Source organism: Micromys minutus, assembly GCF_963924665.1.
Source record: "Micromys minutus genome assembly, chromosome: 5".
NCBI lineage: Eukaryota > Metazoa > Chordata > Mammalia > Rodentia > Muridae > Micromys > Micromys minutus.
In genome coordinates, this window is record NC_137974.1 from 79,111,247 (window position 1) to 79,130,166 (window position 18,920).

Sequence of the window (18,920 nt, forward strand, 5' to 3'; positions counted from 1 at the left end):
TCGCCCTGAGGTCGGGCATGAGGAGGAGTTGTCAATGGAGTTCTGCATAATGACAGACAGCTATAGAGAACTGTAGACTAAATACAAGTATCTCTGGGCATGTGGCTGGGAAGTAGATAGCATAGAGGGTTAAAATGGCTTAGAACCTACCAAGTCATGGTGCTTAGAACTTGCTAATAAATGTAATAAATCTCTGTCTCAATTATGTGGGAGCTAGTAGGTCAGAAAAACCTGCCACTTTTAAATTCCATCTTATATTTCAGTGCTTGGCTCTTTCCTCAGTCTTTCAAAAATGCTTAATTTCTTCATTTTAGTTCATTTTTATCAGTTCTTAATGAATTTCCAAGTATTTTGACACTATTCAACACTCCTCTGACTCCCTCTTGATACATTCTTCTTTGTCTACCGACCCAACTTGTGTCCACTTTTTAAGCCAATAAAGTCCAATCTGTGCCAACTCCTGAGTTCATGGACATCCGCCAGAGAATGGAGGACCTACCTGGGAACATACCCTTAAACAAAACTGGCTCACCCTTTTCCAGTAGCCACCAGTTGGAATGGGGACTTCTGGTCAACCTACCCTCTCTATACAAGGATGTTGACAGGCTGGAGCCTGCTTAGTACATGTGCAGCTGCCTTGTGTCCAGAGTTTGCTCATAGTCACCTGCCACCTCTGATTTTTACAATTTTTCCACCTGTCTCCCCTCATGATCTCTCAGTCTTGGGGTATGGCACCAGTAATGTTCCACTTAAGGCTGAGCATTCTACAGTCCCATTATCAATAGCTTGGACAGGTTGCCAGTCTCTAGGTTGATATCATCTACCAAAAGGTTCTTTTTGACTGAAGTTGAAAGATGCACTAATCTATTAGGAATTTAATGGCATGTCCATTTGGCAGAGCAATGGGGATAAGTTCTACCACTGTGCCTACCACCTCTCTAGCCACAGGTTCCTGGCCTAATATTGGTGTATTAAACAGGATTCTCTAGAGTCACAGAACGTATGGATAGTGTCTATATAGCAAAGTACTAGTTGGTGACTTACGGTCTATAGTCTAATTCCTCAACAATGGCCGGCAGCAGCTGTGAAATCCAAGGGCCTAGTCCAAGGGTCTAGCAGTTGCTCAGTCCCACAAGGCAAGCAGGTGAAGTCCCACAAGGCAGGCAGGCGAAGAGAGACAGCCTTCCTTGTTCCAACATCCTTAAGTAGGTCTCCAACTGAAGGTGTGTTCCAGATTAAAGGTGTGTGCCACCACACCTGGATCTGGGACTTGCTTTGTCCCAGACGACCTTGAGCTCAGATATCTCCTTGCCTTAATTTTCTAAGATTCATAGCCTCCATGCCTCGAGATCAGAATCAAAGGTGGGCCTCTCAACTCATAATTGTGGTTCATTCCAGATATAGTTAAGTGACAACCAGAAATAGCCACTACAATGGTTTTTATGGTGTGCAGAAGACCTTAAATCCAATAACAAGTGGTTGGTTACTAAAGAGGCATTATTGTGCTGACAGACACATCTTGACTGGCTGGATATTTATGTGATTCGTAGGGTTCATGGGGATGTGGGGGGGGGGGGGAGATTGTTTTTCTCCTCCAGTGGCCTGAATACAAAGAAAGCTACCTATCCTTTCTAAAGTTTATTTTTAGTGATGAGTTTATATGTATGCCTGCTTGTCTGTATATGTACTATGTGAACACAGGTAGAAGAGGGTGTGTATCCCTTGGAATTAGAGTTATAGGCAGTCATGTGTAGCATGGATGTGTATGTCCTTGGGGTGACTCAGTCTCTGGGTGATAAAGAGAAGAGTCTATGCAGGTGCTAAAGATGGTTGAAAAGAGAAGCAGAAATTGAACACCGATAATAAATATCTAAAATGGTCAGAAGTCAGCCTGGAGGAGCGGCTTGGAGGTTTAAGGGCTTTTTCTCTTCCAGGGGTCAAGGTTCAAGTTGCCAGCAGGAACATCAGTCAGCTCATGCGCCTATAACTCCAACTTTAAGGGATCTGACACCCTCTTTTGGTCTCTACAGATCCCACCACACCACACACACACACACACACACTTAAACTATATATTTTAAAATCAATTGGGGGTGGGGCTGGAGAGATGGCTCAGAGTTTAAGACTACTGGCTATTCTTTCAGAGGTCCTAGGTTCAATTCCCAGAAACCACAGGGTGGTTTGTAACCATGTATAATGAGATCTGGTGCCCTCTTCTGGTGTGCAGGCATACATACAGGCAGAATATTGCATACATAGTAAATAAAACTTTTAAAGAACCAACAATTTTTATTTTGTGCCACTATGCAATTATTTGAACATGATTATGGTCTGTGATAATTTATTTTCTCATAGCTAAAACTCATGAGGAACTTTTTAGCAAGCTGTAAGAGATAATTAAATTTAAGCAGCAAAATTATATTTATATCATTGTTGCTATCATGGTGGATGAGCATATGAAGAAACACAGAACGTATACAATAGATTTATTAGATCAATGTTTCCTTTTCTAGACAGATTTCATTACATAGCTCAGGCCTGCCTGGTACTCTTTGGAGCCATCTTAGCTTCAGACTCAAAACCATGGTCCAGTAGGGTATGGTTGAGTCTTTGGAGAGCTAGGATGGCCCAGTTGGAAAGTTGGTTTTTAATGTTCCTTGATTACTAACATAAGGTTTTGTGAGTGTTGCATCCATGCGTGTATTGTAAGGCAGGGTCTCTCTCCACAGCCCAGCTCTCCTGGAACTTACAAAGTAAACCAGACTGGTCTCGAAATCACAGCTATCCTTTTGCTTCTGCTTTCCTAGTGCTAACCGTCCATGCCCAGCTATGCATGATGCAACACTGTGCCTTAAATGTAGCAATTGAAAGGAAAAAAAGCTGGGTATGGTAACAAGAAAGGAACTGGGCCAGGAGTAGCTCTTTCCTCTGCCAAGTGTTTGCTAAGCCAGCCTTTTTCCCCACTACCCTTTGCCAGTTCCTAAAGAGAAAATATCATCCTTACATCAAATGAGGTTGTCCACTAAGCCTAGTCTCTTCCTCCTGTCCTTAGGGAATGCCATTTGGAATCTCACATTTGTTCTGTTATCTCATCTCTTGGTTTATATCTTCAGCACACCATTGAAAGTACTCAGCAAATTTGGAGTCTGGGTTTATAACCTTTCCTCACTATATCTCATGGATAGCCTGCTAACTGCACTTACTCTCCACGGTGCAATGTGAAAGATCAGCCAAGTGCAGGGGTACACACCTATCATCCCATTTCTTGAGATCGAGGCCAGCCAGGGCCACACAATGAGTCCCTGTCTCAGGTGTAGGAGGAATGAGAGGAATGGCTCGGTGGATAAAGCTTTTGCTCTACAAGTGTGAGGATCTAAGTTCAAATCCTCAGAAGTCATGTATGTTAGTGTGAGCCTGCAATCTCGGTGCTCCTGTGATGGGAGGCAAAGAAGGGGGAGCCCTTAATGTTCACAGGCCAGCCAACCTGATGTAGTGACAGACAACAAGGAGACCCTGCCTCAGACATGATAGGAGATGAAAGGACAACTAAGATTTCTCTGTGAGTTCTATACATATATCATGGTAAGCACGCCCCACCCCACACACATATACACCATAATATACAGATACATCATATACACATACATCATATATACATACATACACATATACATATATATACACACACAAATGCACAAGAGACTTCATGTGTTTATCCATATCTATGGGGATGGTGAAGGGCTGAGTATGGTTGCGCACATCTCACTTAGTGAGAACACTGCTCACACCCACAGGACAAGTCACCAAAAACAGAGTTCTTACCCATCACAACACTGCCATCTTTAACGCTTAGGATGGGTAGTGGTCTAATGTCGGGGAAGGAAATAAAGGTTTGTGGCTCAGAATAACGCTGCAGAGATATGCATGCTGGGTTTGGCTGTGTTGGGGTGACACTTGTTCGGAGACTTTTATCTGGATGCTAGAACACTCCAACCCTACATGGTTCCCAACATGATGGGCATACCATTCTCACTCACCCTATCATCACCAATATTCCTTAACCTTTTGAATCGAGAGGTTTAGATCCAGTATCTGCCCTGTATCTCCTGGAGTTATTGCATCTTTAAGTGGATCAAAATTAAAAATACAAATGAAGTTCTACTAGTGTGATTTTGAGGCATTGAGGGCCAGATACTAGAATTTTGGGTGGGGCGGAAAGGCTGATTTTGGGGGTGTGTGTTTATGATCACTGGGCAAGGCAGGCCTGAATGTAGACAAGGCAGGTTAGCACCTGTGGCCTCACCGTTCTCCTGAGGCCCCTGGTGACATCAATGAAATTTTAACTCTTTCCATCTCATTAATTGTATTTTAATTCTGTCTTTCCAGTTGCCACTTACATATGAGACATAGACACTATCATTGTAGCTGCCTGAGAAAGGAGGGGGTAGAATAGGCTACACACACTGTGATGGTTTGCATATGCTTGGCCCAGGGAGTGGCACTATTAGAAGGTGTGGCCTTGTTGCAGAAAGTGTTACTCAAGGGTTGGGCTTTGAGACACTTCTCCTAGCTGCCTGAGGATGCTCAGTCTGCTCCTGGCTTTCTTTGGATGAAGATGTAGAACTCTCAGCTCCTTCTGCACCATGCCTGCCCGGATGCTGTCATACTCCTGCCTTGATACTAGACTGAACCTCTGAACCTGTAAGCCAGCCCCAATTAAATATTCTCCTTTATAAAACTTACATTGGTTATGGTGTCTGTTCACAGCAATAAAACCCAAACTAAGACAGAAGTTAGTACCAGGGACTGGGGTGTTGCTGTAATAGGCTTGACCATGCTTTTGTTTGGAAGAATGTGAATTTTGGGACTTGGGATTTGAAAAGTGGTGGGAGGCTTTAAATGGGGCTTAATGGGCTATCCTAGCAGGAATATGGAGGACTTTGTTATTGAGAGTGATTTGAATTGTGTCGATTTGGCCCAAGAGGTTTCAGTGAAGAATTGGAGTATGTGGCCTAGAGACTGTTTTTGTAGTATTTTGGTGAAGAACATGGCTGCTTTTTGCCCTTGTCCAAAGAGTCTGCCTGAGGTCAGGGTGAAGAGATTTAGGCTAATTGCTTTGAAAAAGAAAGTCTTAAAACAGCCTGGTGTAAATTCTGTTGTGTGGTTACTAAAGCTCACCCTTATGAAGAGCGTTTTAATGAAAAGGAGCAAGTTGAGAAAGGAAAGATAAGAAATATGTGGTTCGAGTATTAAAGGGATACCAGGAAGTGAAATGGAGCTAAATACTATGTTCAAGAATTTTAAATTGAATAAAGGAAGTAAGAACAAGACCCCACCCAGATAAATTAGCTCCAGGCAACTTAGTGCAAACCTTTAATCCCAAGAGTCAAAAATGAGCAGATCTCTAAATTCAAAGCCAGACTAGAACAGAGCAAGTTCTAAGTACACACCTTTAATCCCAGGAGACTGGCATACAAATCTCTAAATTCAAGGTCAATCTACAGAGAAAGATCCAGGACAGCCAAGCTTAGGTAGTGAAGGAGTTAGAAAAGTGGAAGCTAGTGATAATGTAATAGAACAAGAGGGTCATGTTCCAGTTCCTGCAGCAGCAGAACTTGGCAGCTTCCGCCATGTGGCTCTGGCCTTATATTTAAGAGGAGAAGGAGACACTGGGACAATTGGTGCTGATTAGCTGGAGCTAAGAAATTAGTGATGATTAAGAAGAGACCAGCATCACTGAGGTGAAATCTTCTGGGAAGTGTTTTCTGAGAGGACAAAAAAAAGTGTTCCAGAGATAGCCAAGGTTGTACCTCATGCTTCAGCTGTACTTGGTAATGTGTAAGGATCACCCAGGTGGTACTGGTTTTGAAGGCATGGAGGTGTCATGAAGAACAGCTGAGACTTGGGACTGTGAGAGGCCATGGAAGGCCATTGGTGAAAGTGCAGCCTCAGTTGTAGTTGATAATCCAGGATTGAAGGAGTTAAGCAAAGGATTTGAGGCTTGGCACCATGAAGGGAGCCTATGAGAGGCTATTGGTGAAGCCTAGTTGCAACGAAAGACCCCAGTATATTTGAGATGCCAGTACCATGAGATTATCTCCAAGAACAACATCAAAGGTGTAGTGGATCAACCTGAGCTTGAAGTGCTACAGAGGGCAGAGCTGGGGAAGTGAAGCCAGCCCTTGGAGGAGTCCAGAAGATCATGTGTGGATCCCAGATGTTGAAATGAGAAGCTGTAACATTAAAGCTGCCTTGGAGACCCAAAGATGTTAAAGATGCCAGAGCCATGGGATACCTACCAAGGAAAGCTGCTAACAGGGAGTGGAAACAGCCCAGGAGAAAGAAGTTTGTTGCTGTCAACAAAGATGAAAAAGGAGTTGAAAATCTGAAGACTGCTTTGACATCAGGCATGGAGATGGCAGAATTTGGAGTTTGCCCAGCTGACTGCCTGACTTGATTCAAGGATTACAGTTAAGTTACTGGATGGATCTCAGAAGAGACTTTGAACCTTGGACTTTTAACATTGTTGATACTGCTACAGACTATGGGGACTTTGGAAGTTGCACTAAATGTACTGTTTATTATGCTATGTTTAGGTATGACCCCCATAGACTTGTGTGTTTGAAAAAGCCTATGGGGACCAGAAAATGGAATGTGATGGTTTGCATATGCTTGGCCCAGGGAGTGGCACTATTAGAAGGTGTGGCCTTGTCGGAGAAAATGTGTTACTCATGGCTGGGCTTGGAGACACTTCTCCTAGCTGCCTGAGTATGCCCAGTTTGCTCCTGGCTTTCTTTCAATGAAGATGTAGAACTCTCAGTTACTCCTACACTATGCCTGCCTGGATGCTGCCATGCTTCTGCCTTGATACTGGACTTAAGCTCTGAACCTGTAAGCGAGCCCCAATTAAATGTTGTCCTTTATAAAACTTACATTGGTTATGGTGTCTGTTCACAGCAATAAAACCCTAATTAACACTCTCTCTCTCTCTCTCTCTCTCTCTCTCTCTCTCTCTCTCTCTCTCACTAGTTGAGAATTCACACACACACACACACTGGTTGGGAATTCCCACAACAGAAATGGGCATGCTGATGTTTCTCATAAAACACTTGATTTTTACAAGCTGCCTTACAGCCAGCCACCCAAGAATCTAGACCCTCTCCTTGAACTAGCCCCGCCCCTTGCCCCTCCCCCTGCCGCTGGCTGAGCTCATCTGCTTAGAGCTCATCTTCTACTAATCTGGATATCCCCTTATCCAGTGTGTGCTCTTCTGCACAGCCAGAAGAGCAGTGAGGCCCCGGCAGAAACACCTGTGCTTTGGCCCACCCAGGGGCACAACTTGGGTATGTTTGAATCAACCTTTACCTGTGAATGCCAGTTCTTTGGCACATCTAAATTTGTCTGGACTTGGAAGATTTCACATCATTGGTATGGTAAAAACCTTTATTCTCTGGGTTTTTTTGTTTGTTTGTTTGTTTGTTTTAAAGAAGTATATATTGCACACAGAATAACCAATGAATTTTAGGCACTGGGAAGATGAGCGAAGTGCTTGCTACATGAGTTTGAGGACTGAGTTTGGATCTCTAGCTCCTGTGCGAAAAGTTAAGCTCGGCAGCTTGCACCTACATCCCCAGCACTTGTGGAGGCAGAGACGGGAGGATTCCCAGACATTGCTAACCAGCCAGTCCGGCCAAAAAGTGAGCTCCAGGTTCAATGAGACACTTTGCCTCAAAAATATGTTGGACAGAGATAGAGAAATGACACCGGGCAATAACCTCTGGCCTCTATTCCTGTACAGACAGGCATGGGCACCTGTGCACACACATGTGTACACACAAGCAGAACACAGACACATTTATTTACACAATGAAACTGAATAAATGAAAGCTACATGAAATATCTCTAAATCCTACTTAGCTAATATTTGCTATCGATAACAAATCCCAGAAGACAATGAGGATTGTCATGCATATCCTAAATTCAAACACTAAGAGTTGACAGGGTGTCCCCTAAATCACACACGTGCTTGCTTACGGTTCTATCCAAGCCCTCTGGGCATGGCTACTGCCCATCTGCCCACCACAATAGCATCTAACTCACAGCTGGATGAAACCGGTCATGCAGGGACCCTCTTTCTACCTTCCCTCTGCTCCTGGTGACTCAGTGCTCCATTGAGCCCCCACAGAACCCTCTCTCCCTGGAATGATCTGCCTGAGGCTCAAGCTGCACAGGAATCCCATAGTTCCTGTGTTTCCTTCCTGATCTCACTGCCCTGTCAGAAAAAGGAAGCAGCACTTTTTCCATAGTCCCCTTCTATGATCTATTTTGACACTCAGCTTGGGGTTTCTGCAGATGTCTTTCCTAGGTTTCTTGGTGCCATAGAGCTTCTAGGGCATTCCGTTAACTCTCCTGGGATGGCTTGGCACTGACTGCATCCTGTGTGTGCATAGAAGATTGATGTTTTCTAACCTGAGCCAGGCCTAGCCATTCCTTCCTCACATTGCCATTCCTTAGGAGATACTTTGGCAATACCACAGGTCCCCAAGTGGAGACTCTACTTATGTAGGTCTTGAGCCAAACCTGGACCTTTTATGTCCTTAGGACCTTGCCACTAGATGCCTGTGGTAGTTTGTATATGCATGGCCCAGGGAGTACTATTAGGAGGTGTGGCCTTGTTGGGATGGGTGTGGCCTTGTTCGAGTGGATGTGTCACTGTGGGCGTGGGTTTTCATGCCCTAGTCCTAGCTGCCTAGAAGCCAGTCTTCTGCTAGCAGCCTTCAGATGAAGATGTAGAACTCTCACCTTTGTCTCCATCATGCCTGCCTGGATGCTGCCATGTTCCTGCCTTGATGATAATGGACTGAACCTGTAAGCCAGCCCCAATTAAATGTTGTTCGTTATAAGACTTTCCTTGGTTATGGTGTCTGTTCACAGCAATAAAAATCTAACAATGCCCCTGCAATTGAATACACAGAAACACCCCTTTGGTCTTTGTCTAATTGCTTGCCCCAGGCTATCTGTTCGGTTTTTGTTTTTTTTTTTCCAGTAGCATAAGTTCTTCAGAGATGACTACTGCCACGCATGTCAATACCTAAGGGCCAGTTCCATGCCCAGACCTGCACCAACTGCTCCCTCTCCTGCCATCAGATGCAGTAAACCTTTCCATTTCATCGAGAATTCCATAAGGTCTTATTTTCTGCTCCTCTCCTCAAGTCTTAGAAGTGGTGTGAGTTACAGAAACCAGCAGACAAGGGGACTTTTGTGTCACAGGATGATGTCCAAAAGTCACACATGGTAACCACTGCATTTTACATACTGGGGCTTTAAAATCTGTTTAGTGCTCCCCAGACAAACAGAAGACACCCGTCTGCTTCCTGCCTTCCCAGAGGACGATCCAGGAGAGAACAGCTTCAATTTGTAGCATAAATCACTGGTGTTAGAAAAAAAAAAAAAGAATCATTTCCTGACGGCAGAGACAAAACAATAGCACAAGATGTGGCAGAAATTCTCTAGAATGTGGACACTAAGCCTCTTGATGAAGTCAAGTCTTACAAATTTATGTTTTCTCATGTACTGGATTGATTTCAAGTTTCTTCTCGGAACACAAACAGTAAAACCTCACCCATGCTCACAGCTTTGACTTGAAATGTTTCCTGTTTGGTGAATTCATTTTTGACTTGGGCTTGTTTTGTTTTTCCTTGTCATTTTGTCTTCTGGAATTCGGAACCATGGTGACTAAGGGTGTGCTAGAATTCACTGTTCAGCACAGACTGCCCTCCGACTTCGAGTCCCCACACCCAAAGAGCCAGAACTATGGGCATGTGCTACCACGACTGGCTTCAGCTCTGTTCTGTTCCTCTGTATTTCTGCTCATTCTTTATCTGAATCTCTTGAATCTAAATAAAACTGAGGTTTCTTCGGAGAATTTTTTTTCTGGGCTTTGTTTCCTATTTTTACGGTGAGGGTACGGGACACACACATGTGCACACTTACCTATTCTTCCTAGTTCTTATTTTTTCAAGTGAGGTCTGTGGGTTCAACTTTTCTTTGGGGTATGGTGTGAATGAAGATGATCTACCACATGGAAAGCAATTTGGATGGGTATTTCCAGGACATTTCATAGAGGCTCCTTGGAGAAGCTCCAGCAGGCTGTTTGCTGTAGAATCTGCTTCTGTGACTTTTTTTTTCCCTGTGTATTGGTCATGAGAGCCAAGAACTCAAGATACCCAGTTCTTGTGAGACGAAGAGGCTCAGTTTGCCCTTGGGACTGGCTCCAGGGGTTCAGAGCCAGAGATGGCAACTGTCAGTGATGGAGAGGTGGGGATCAATCTCCTCCTCCGCTCCTCCCTTTTTCCTCCTCTTCCTTCTTTTTTCTCCTCTCTTCTTCTTCTTCCTCCTTTCCTTGCTTCTCCCTCCTTCTCCTCCTCTTCCTCTTCTCTCCTCCCCTTCTTCTCCCTCCTCTTTCTCCTTCCTCCTTCTCCCCTTTTTCCTCTTTTTTCTTCTCCCCTTTATCTTCTTCCTTCTCTCTTCCTCCTTCCTTCTCCTCCTCTTCCAGCTGGAGATTGAGACAGAGCCTCACACACACTAGACAAATATTCTTAGAAATGTTGCCCTGTTCACCTGCACCCACTGTGCATAAATCTAGTTTCTGGAACTACACAGGCTTATTGGGGGGGGGGAAACAAACAACAACAACAAAAAACTCAAATCAAAACAAAAACAAACCCTCTTATCTCCAAGGAGAACTTAAATCCCTCTGAATTCAATACACAGCAGAGACTACTATCTGGGCTGGTGGGTTTTTAATTTTGGTTTTGTGAGCCTAGAGCAGCGGTTCCCAACCTTACTAATGCTGCAACACTTTAATACAGATCCTCATGTTGTGGTGACCCCGACCATAACATTGTTTTCATTGCTCCTTTATAACTGCAATTTTGCTACCATTAAGAATAGTAATGCAGGGCTGGAGAGATGGCTCAGTGGTTAAGAGCACTGACTGCTCTTCCAAAGGTCATGAGTACAATTTCCAGCAACCACATGGTGGCTCACAACCATCTGTAATGAGATCTGATGCCCTCTTCTGGTTTATCTGAAAACAGCAACAATGCACTCATAAAATAAATGAATCTTTAAAAAGTTGACACTGGGCAGTGGTGGTGCACACTCAAAAAATATTAGTAATATAAATAAATACCCGATATGAAGGAGATCTGATATGCGACTCCTGTGAAAGGGTCATTCGACCTCCAAAGGGGTCGCTACTCACAGGTTGAGAACCACTGTTCTAGAATTTAGTGTGGTAGAGAGAGAGAAAAAAAAACTGCAAGAATATGTATTTCAAGTGAAACTTGTTTCTAAAAGCATCACTAAGATTGGAAATTGTACAATTGTACATTGTAGGTGAGTGTAGCATGCGCGCACACACACACCTTAAACTTCAAGCCGCTCGATTCTTATTGCTCTCACTTAGTGTGAACTACTGGAAGCTGTCTGTGGTGGCCACGAGACCAGGAGAAAAGTCCAAAGTTGACAGCTGGACTATTGCTTTCTTGCTTCCTGCTACCTCCTCCTCCTCTGGATACAAGGGAGCAGTGGGGTTCTGTCTTTCTCCAGGCTTCTTTTGACTCTCAGGCGCCTCAGCTGACTCTACTCCGCCCGCTGGCCCCAGAAGACCATCCTGGAAACAGGGAGCTGAGGAACAGGAGAAAGAAGTCCGAGCTGCCCAGAGCACAGGGAGAGAAGAGACGCTCTTCCAGATTCAGGTGCACCGAGAAGCCCAAACTTTGACAGGGTAAGGACTCAAGGGGGGGGGGGGTTGAGCTGGAAGTTGCTTGGGAACTGTACTGGGAATACAGGGTCGGGGCTGCATCCGGGTTCCACTTTTGAGCCAGTCCGGGTGAGAGTCGCGTGGCGCTGTCCGCAGCCCACGGTGCTGAAACAGGTCCCATCCTGCCTGTCTCCGTAGGCATAAGGGACAGCCCTCCAGTGCTCTTGGAACAAGAGCAAGCATCCTCCATGCTCCCCATAAGCATCCCCTTTCTTCAGACTCGCTGAGCTAACCCCGCTAAGCTGTCGAGTAGCCAAACAGAAAGAGATGGGCTGGTTCTACTGGGATGGGACCGGGTCCAGCATAAGTTTTCCCGCCACACTGTACTTAGAGGCAGCATCTTCACTACTGTTAAATAAGGAAGGGGCTCAGAGTTCATCTTGTCCCTCTGGCTCACCGGGATTAGAGTTTCCCAGCGCCAAAACCTCACTGAGGACACTCGGGTCAAAGATTTGGAAGGCGTCACCCTGAGGCAGCATGCAGCGTTTGTGAGCTGCTTCTTTCAAACCCTACTCAGCCTAGAAAGACAGACAGGTGGAGTGAGGAAGGTGTGAGGAATTAACTTAAGAAGGAAGCATCTTTTTGTTTGTTTCTAATGAAAAATTTATACCTGACTTAGCCTCAGGGCCAGAGGCTTAGTGGCTAGAGTAGGGTTGGTGGCCCCTGATCCCTTAAAATCCGCTTATCTGATAAAGTGTCTGGCTGGGTCCTCAGAACTTCCTCAATAACTCCACACTCCCCCTTGTCCTCCACCCCTTCCTCCACTCCCAGCCCACTCCTGACAACCTCAGGCTGCTGATCTACTACTGGCTACCCTGGGCTGGGAATGGGGAACTGGGAAGCGGGGAGAGCTGATCCCGTACCTCCCCTCATTTGTCTCCCTTTCTGATGCTGTTGGGACTTTGATCCTCAGAAGCAAGCGCTTTCCCTGACACAGCTTGCCTCCTTCAAGAAGGGGACTTAAGCAGAGTGGTGTGGAGCCTGCAGCCTTCACTAGATATTGGTGACACTGACCCTCACAGGTGAGACCCATTTGCTCAGGGTTCTCTCCCTGTAACTCTATCTGCCCTGGGTAACCTCTCCCCAGAAGCTAGACTGTTCCATATGGGTAATTGTCATTATTTCTTATTCTGGGCTCAGACTGGGGGTCTACTTCACCATCCCCAGTCCCTCAAAGCTTCAGACAATGGCCCGCCACCTGGGTTCAAGCACCATCCCATAACAGGGAGCCCAGCTCCGTGCTAGCATTCTCTGTGGGTCATCTTCTTCCACCCCATACAACATCACTCATTAAGATAAGCAGTGGTGTAGTTGTCACGGCACTCCCCGAGTACAGTGTGTGCTTTGGTGCCAACACCTCCCTAAGTGAGAATCCACGGGAAAGGGAGCCTGTACAAAGTTGGACGCAGAGAGGGAGGTGCATGTTGAGACCAAACCAAACCTCCACGCCAAAATTCTGGCTGTAGAAATTTAGTCCTATCATGTGGAACATGGTAGTGATTTCAGCTGAGTTCCAAGGGATCCTCTGATGTGAGTGGGGATAGATGTGAAATTTGTTCTATTTCTTTTTCCTCTTCTGCCTCTTTTCCACCCCCGAGGGGGGTCCTCCATGGCCCTTGATGCCAGAAATGGTTGCTCTCTGCTGGCTGGCAGTATGGCACAAGATCTCAGTCATTTTCCTTGGGGTTTTTGGTCAGGACGTTGGGTGCCTCTTGCCTCTGATGCGTCCGATTTTATGGCTTTTTAGTTCTCATTCATTGTCAGCTGCAGGATGTGCTTCTGGTTAAGAATGGAGTTGCTATGGTGACCAGTCTCCGGTTGCCATGGTACCCAGAGGTAAACAGTTAGAAGCTGCACAGGCTCGTCTCTAGCTCTGGAAGATTACTCTGGCTGCCAGCTTCCTGCAGAAGTCAAGGATAACAATAACCAGGCCCCAGAGCCTTGCTCTTACCCGCCCCCAGCATGCTGCCCACTTGGACACTCATGACCCCCACCCCTACCACACAGCCACAAGGTTAAGATGGGTCTGTCTTTTTCTCTATACCACTCCCCACATCACACACCCTGGGGCTGGGGGAGAGTGGCTTCCATCTGGCCTCTCTTATTCCGTACCGATGACTCCTTGGCACAAAGTTCAGTGGGAGAAACAGCATTAAATTAATTAAGCAGGCACAGTCTCTGCCCTGGGGGACTTCTCTGAGAAGTGTGAGAGATGAGGCTCACGACACCTGTGAGTGGCCTGCTTTCTGGACTGAAGTACACAAAGCCACAGCCCTGAAGTGAAATAGATGAGGGGGTTGTTCCTGTCAGAGGGCCTCTCAAGGAAGGGTCACCTTGAGAGTAATGGCAAGTTGAAGCAAAAGGGTCCTCTTAGTGAGAGGGGTGCCTATAAGCAGAAGTATGCGGCTGGTCAAGAGGTGGGCGGTGTTGCAGGGGCTTAGCCTGGGGCTCATACAGCATTAATACTATGACACATTGGGACTCTACATCATGGGTTCCTGAGAAGAAAAATATGATGAGAGTCATCTTTCAGAAAGACCTTACAGTCACACTTAGAGGTTTGATCATTCATTCATTCATTCATTCATTCATTTCTTCATCCCAAACTCACTGAGAACCTCCCTATCCTAAGTGCCAGGCTCTAGAAAGATAAAAAGCAGCTAAGAAGCTGCCTTTATCTGGTTCCCAGCTATATACCCATTGCCTAGGTGAGCTCCTAGCAGCACCAAGTCCTCGAGCCATTTCTGAATTAGTGAAGGATGGACACAAACGAAGGCTTCTCTGGTTAATTGAGGGTAACTGGATGGACTAAGAAAAGCCGCATCTGAGGCAGCAAGGAGCTGTGGGAGGGACAGCTCATAGACTTAGCTGAGCTGACTCTGGCAATCTTTCAAGTCTCAATCTAGACAGGACGTGAGCACATGACTCCCGGTGCTTCAGGATGGTACCATGACATTTGAGACAGTGCTTCCCCCAGGAAATCTCCCCTTTAGACATGCAGCACCCTTTACAGAGCCCACACCCTGTATGGCAACGAACTCCCATAGACCCCCCTCTGTTATCTGCAGGACATACATCTTCACCTTGAACTACCATACTACAGTGAGTGGAGGAGTTAAAATTAGACAAGGTTTTGCTCACTCACTGCCAAGCTCTGCCACAGGGTGACTTGAAACAAATTACTTAGCTGTTCTTGATTTCAGCTTGTGCAAATATTAAGTAATGCTTTCGTTTGGTCGTTGGGGGAGTCTGTTCTTTTCTTCTAACCTATGAACTCTGGAATTCGAACTCAGGTCTTCAGACTTGGCAGCAATCCTATTTATCCACTGTCTTGAAGTGGGTGCTTTGTAACAGCTCCTGAACTCAAATATGATTATCAGCATTTCTAACCACGGCAACAGATTACTTTCATAATCATATCCCAAAGTCAGTTAGCAGCAGATGCCTCCTGTGGTTGTATGAAGAAGTCATCCCTGGAGAAGGCACTGAGAGGTTCCTCACCTGGTCTTCCTAATATGGGGTCTGGGCAAGAAAGACAGTAGTTCTCAGGAGAGCAGCAATGGGGTGACTCCGACTCTAGTAAAAGCTGAAACCCCCTTTCATCTTCTTGTAATGCCAAGTCAAACAGCTGCCTCCTGTTACAAAACCTTGTGAGTACACTTGGACCTGAGGAAGCCAGGGTTCCTGATGCTCCAGCAATCTCTGGAGAAGATCAAGACCTCTCCTAAGCATAAGACAGGCTTGGACTAACAACTATAATTGGCTGTAATCTTGTTCTGGTTTTGGAACATTCCCTTTCACCCCCAGTCCTTCCCTGTTCCTGGAAACAGGGCTCATTTTTCTTCCCAGACAGGAATTGAAACTCTGCAGCTGGCGTCTGGAAGCTTCTTGCTTCCGTTTTGAAAACACACAGAGTTTAGAGGAGGGAGGATCCCACCACTACCGTTTCCTCAGGAAACAACTGAACACTCCTAATTCAAGCACACTTCCTCCATCTTACTGCTGGGGCAAGCCTGGGCTTCAGATAGCCACACACATCCCAGGACACCCCAATACACCTTATCTGAGACCTGAGCTGTTCTTTGGGACACTATGAGCACATAGAGAATATGGTGGTCTTTATTGCTCCCAGAAGTTGCCCTTGGATCTCAAGAGTCTGGGATTAAGCCTGAATGCTGAATAATTAGGGTGTCCATGCTGTGTGAATTCTTTACCCCAGCACACCAATCTGGAAAGTAAATTGCACAAATACTACCCCAGAGAATTATTGGCAGGATTAAATTAGTCGATACAAGTAAAGGTTGGTAGTGTAGTGTCTGGCATAGTCCACTCTTGAGTCATCCTGGTGGTGGGAGTGGTTGTGGGGGTGGTGTTGATTTTATCCATTACTAATCTGTGGCTGTGGTAAAACACCACGACCAAAACAAACGTATAAAATGAAGAGTCCATCATGGTAGGAAGGCATGGCTACAACAGGAGCAGGCATGGCTGCAACAGGAACAACAGGCATAGTAGCAACAGGAACAGGCATAGCAGCAGCAGGAACAGGCACGCAGCCAGAGCACCAAGCAGAGAGAGGCTAGAAGTGGGGTGATGCTGCGTCCTATCAAGGTCCACTCCAGTTGCACGCTTCTTCCAATAAGGCTGGATCTTAAAAACCTCCTCAAATAGTATCATCAACTGGAAACCAAGTGTCCAAACACACAAGCCTATGTGCAACACTCTTATTAAGCCACCATGGTGATGGTGGTGGTGATCTGGTGGCGGTGGCAGTGGTGGCGGCTGTGGTGATGATCAATGTGCTACTTTGACATTTCTCCCTTTAATTGTGTTTATATTTTGGGTTGTATATTGTGTTTGTCCTGTGTTTAGTCAGTTTCTCGTAGCAGATATTATGAATTCTGCATTTTAAGGTAGTCTAATTTTGGATGGAGTATTGATCCTTTCAAAGGAATAATTTACAGACTACAAAGATTACTCACTTAAAGTACTGAGTTTTTAACATATTCACTGTTTTGGAACCATCACAATATAATTTTAGAATTTCAAACATCCCAAAAAAGACACCCTGTGCCTATTAGCATCCCTCTTTTTTCTAATTTTCCTACTCCAACCTAGGCCATTAATTTACTTTCTGGCTTTATGGATTTATCGATTCCTCAAGTTTCCATAAAACCACAGTCTTCCATGTCTGGCCTTTTCCACTCAGTGTAATGTTCATCTATGTTATAGCACATAACATGGATTTTAATTAAGCAAACAAACTAGTATCTTTTTTCCTTATCAGGTATGATCCATTACGTGGATTGACCACATGTTGTTGGTCCGTTTGTCAATTGACTGACATTTAGACACACTCAGTGGATGTCTTTCCATTGATTTATATCTCCTTCAAGATATAAAATCTCTTGTCTTTTACATAAAGCCAATTAGACTCTCAAACATGGCTTGTCTTCAGAAGCTTTGGGGGCTTTCCCTCTATGTTACCCTAAAACTAGAGTGCGTCTAACCCTCAGAACTGGGTATGGCATTATCTGTCCCACAGTTGGCTCACAGGTCTGAGTGAGTCAGGTCTCAGAAACTGAGAATTACTCTTCCAACCTGAAGTTTTGGGGTGGGAAGAAAGAATATAATGACCATTAAAAGTGGCTGGAGAAGAGGTTCCAGACATGGGACACCGTGGGAATTGTTGGCCGGTTGGAGTTTGGTTTAAAAAAGTGAACCTGCCAGGCACACGAGATGGGGATTTCCAGTGTGAATTACTCACAGGGTTGTGTGAGGATCCAATAAGTTAATAAACAGTTGAAGATATCAGAGCAGAGACCAGAATATGCAGAGAGCAGGTGCCCAGGTCACATGAGGTGGTCCTCTGTGGGTCATTCTTCAGATCTCGGCCATTTCCCTGACCCCATATGCTTTTTATGTATGGGGTATCTGAAGAAGCTGTTGTTAAGTAAAATAATGGATTTCTCCAAGGCTTTGGGTTTTAGTAAAAGAAAAGAGAAGTACAAGATTATTGGCATGTGTGTGAGTAACGTCAGTGCCTAACCTAATCACATAGCTTTCCAGTGTTAGCAGTTTCTGGTTTGTTTGTTTGCTTGTTTGTTTATCTTTTTTCAGCATAGGTGTCATTGACCTTTCTTGTGAGAACTCCTTGAATGTTATCAGGAGATGTGACAGTATTTTTCTCTTGAGATACTATGGCTGAAGATCTGGTAAGGGAGAAGAAGAAGAGGAGGAGGAGGAGAAAAGGAAAAGAAGGAAGAGGAAAGGAGGAGTAAGAAGAGGAATAAGAGGAGGAAGAAAAAGAGGAGAGGAGGAAGAAATAGAGGAGAGGAGGAGGAAGAAGAGGAAGAGAAGGATAAGGAAGAGGAAGAGAAGAAAAAGAAAGGACCCCTAGTCTACCCTCCTATGAACTGTACACTTATCAAGTGACTTGCCTCTGTTAAGAATATCTCAGCTTACTGAGGAGAAACAGTAGAGAATGTGAAGCCTGAGGTCTCTGATGAAGTGAAGAGTCTGGTTAGCAATCACCAGCCAGAAGCTAAGGTCAGCTTCAGCAAGGCTTCTGACAAAAGAATGCAGCCCCACCCCTTGTGATATCACCCTCCCCTCCCTCCAAAAACCAGGATTCCTTATGTGAACACTCCTCAGTGTGATTGGCAGCACATAAGGCGCAGCTAGGTTTGGAAGCAGCAAGATCTGTAGCATAGGAAAGTACAAGACAAAGAGACACACAGAGGAAATTTTCCATTAAAACCCATCAATAAATATGTAGTCACTCAAAACACACCATCCTTATTTGAATTATGATCCTTTTTACCTCTTTATGAAGATGATCATTTATGACACTTATGACCCAACTAGAACAAAACCTTTTGGGTTACTCGTAATGATACACATTTTGCCTTATCCAACCTGAAAGGTAAAATTAAAAGAGAAATTAAGTTTACCCTTAAACGTTGAGGAACCTGGGTCTCATAATAACTCAATTTCCTTATGGTTAAATATCTGTTTAGTGGTGATAATCCCCTCTCCAAAAGCCAAAAGAACACAAAACCATGGACAAAAATAACATGCATGTGGGTGGTTG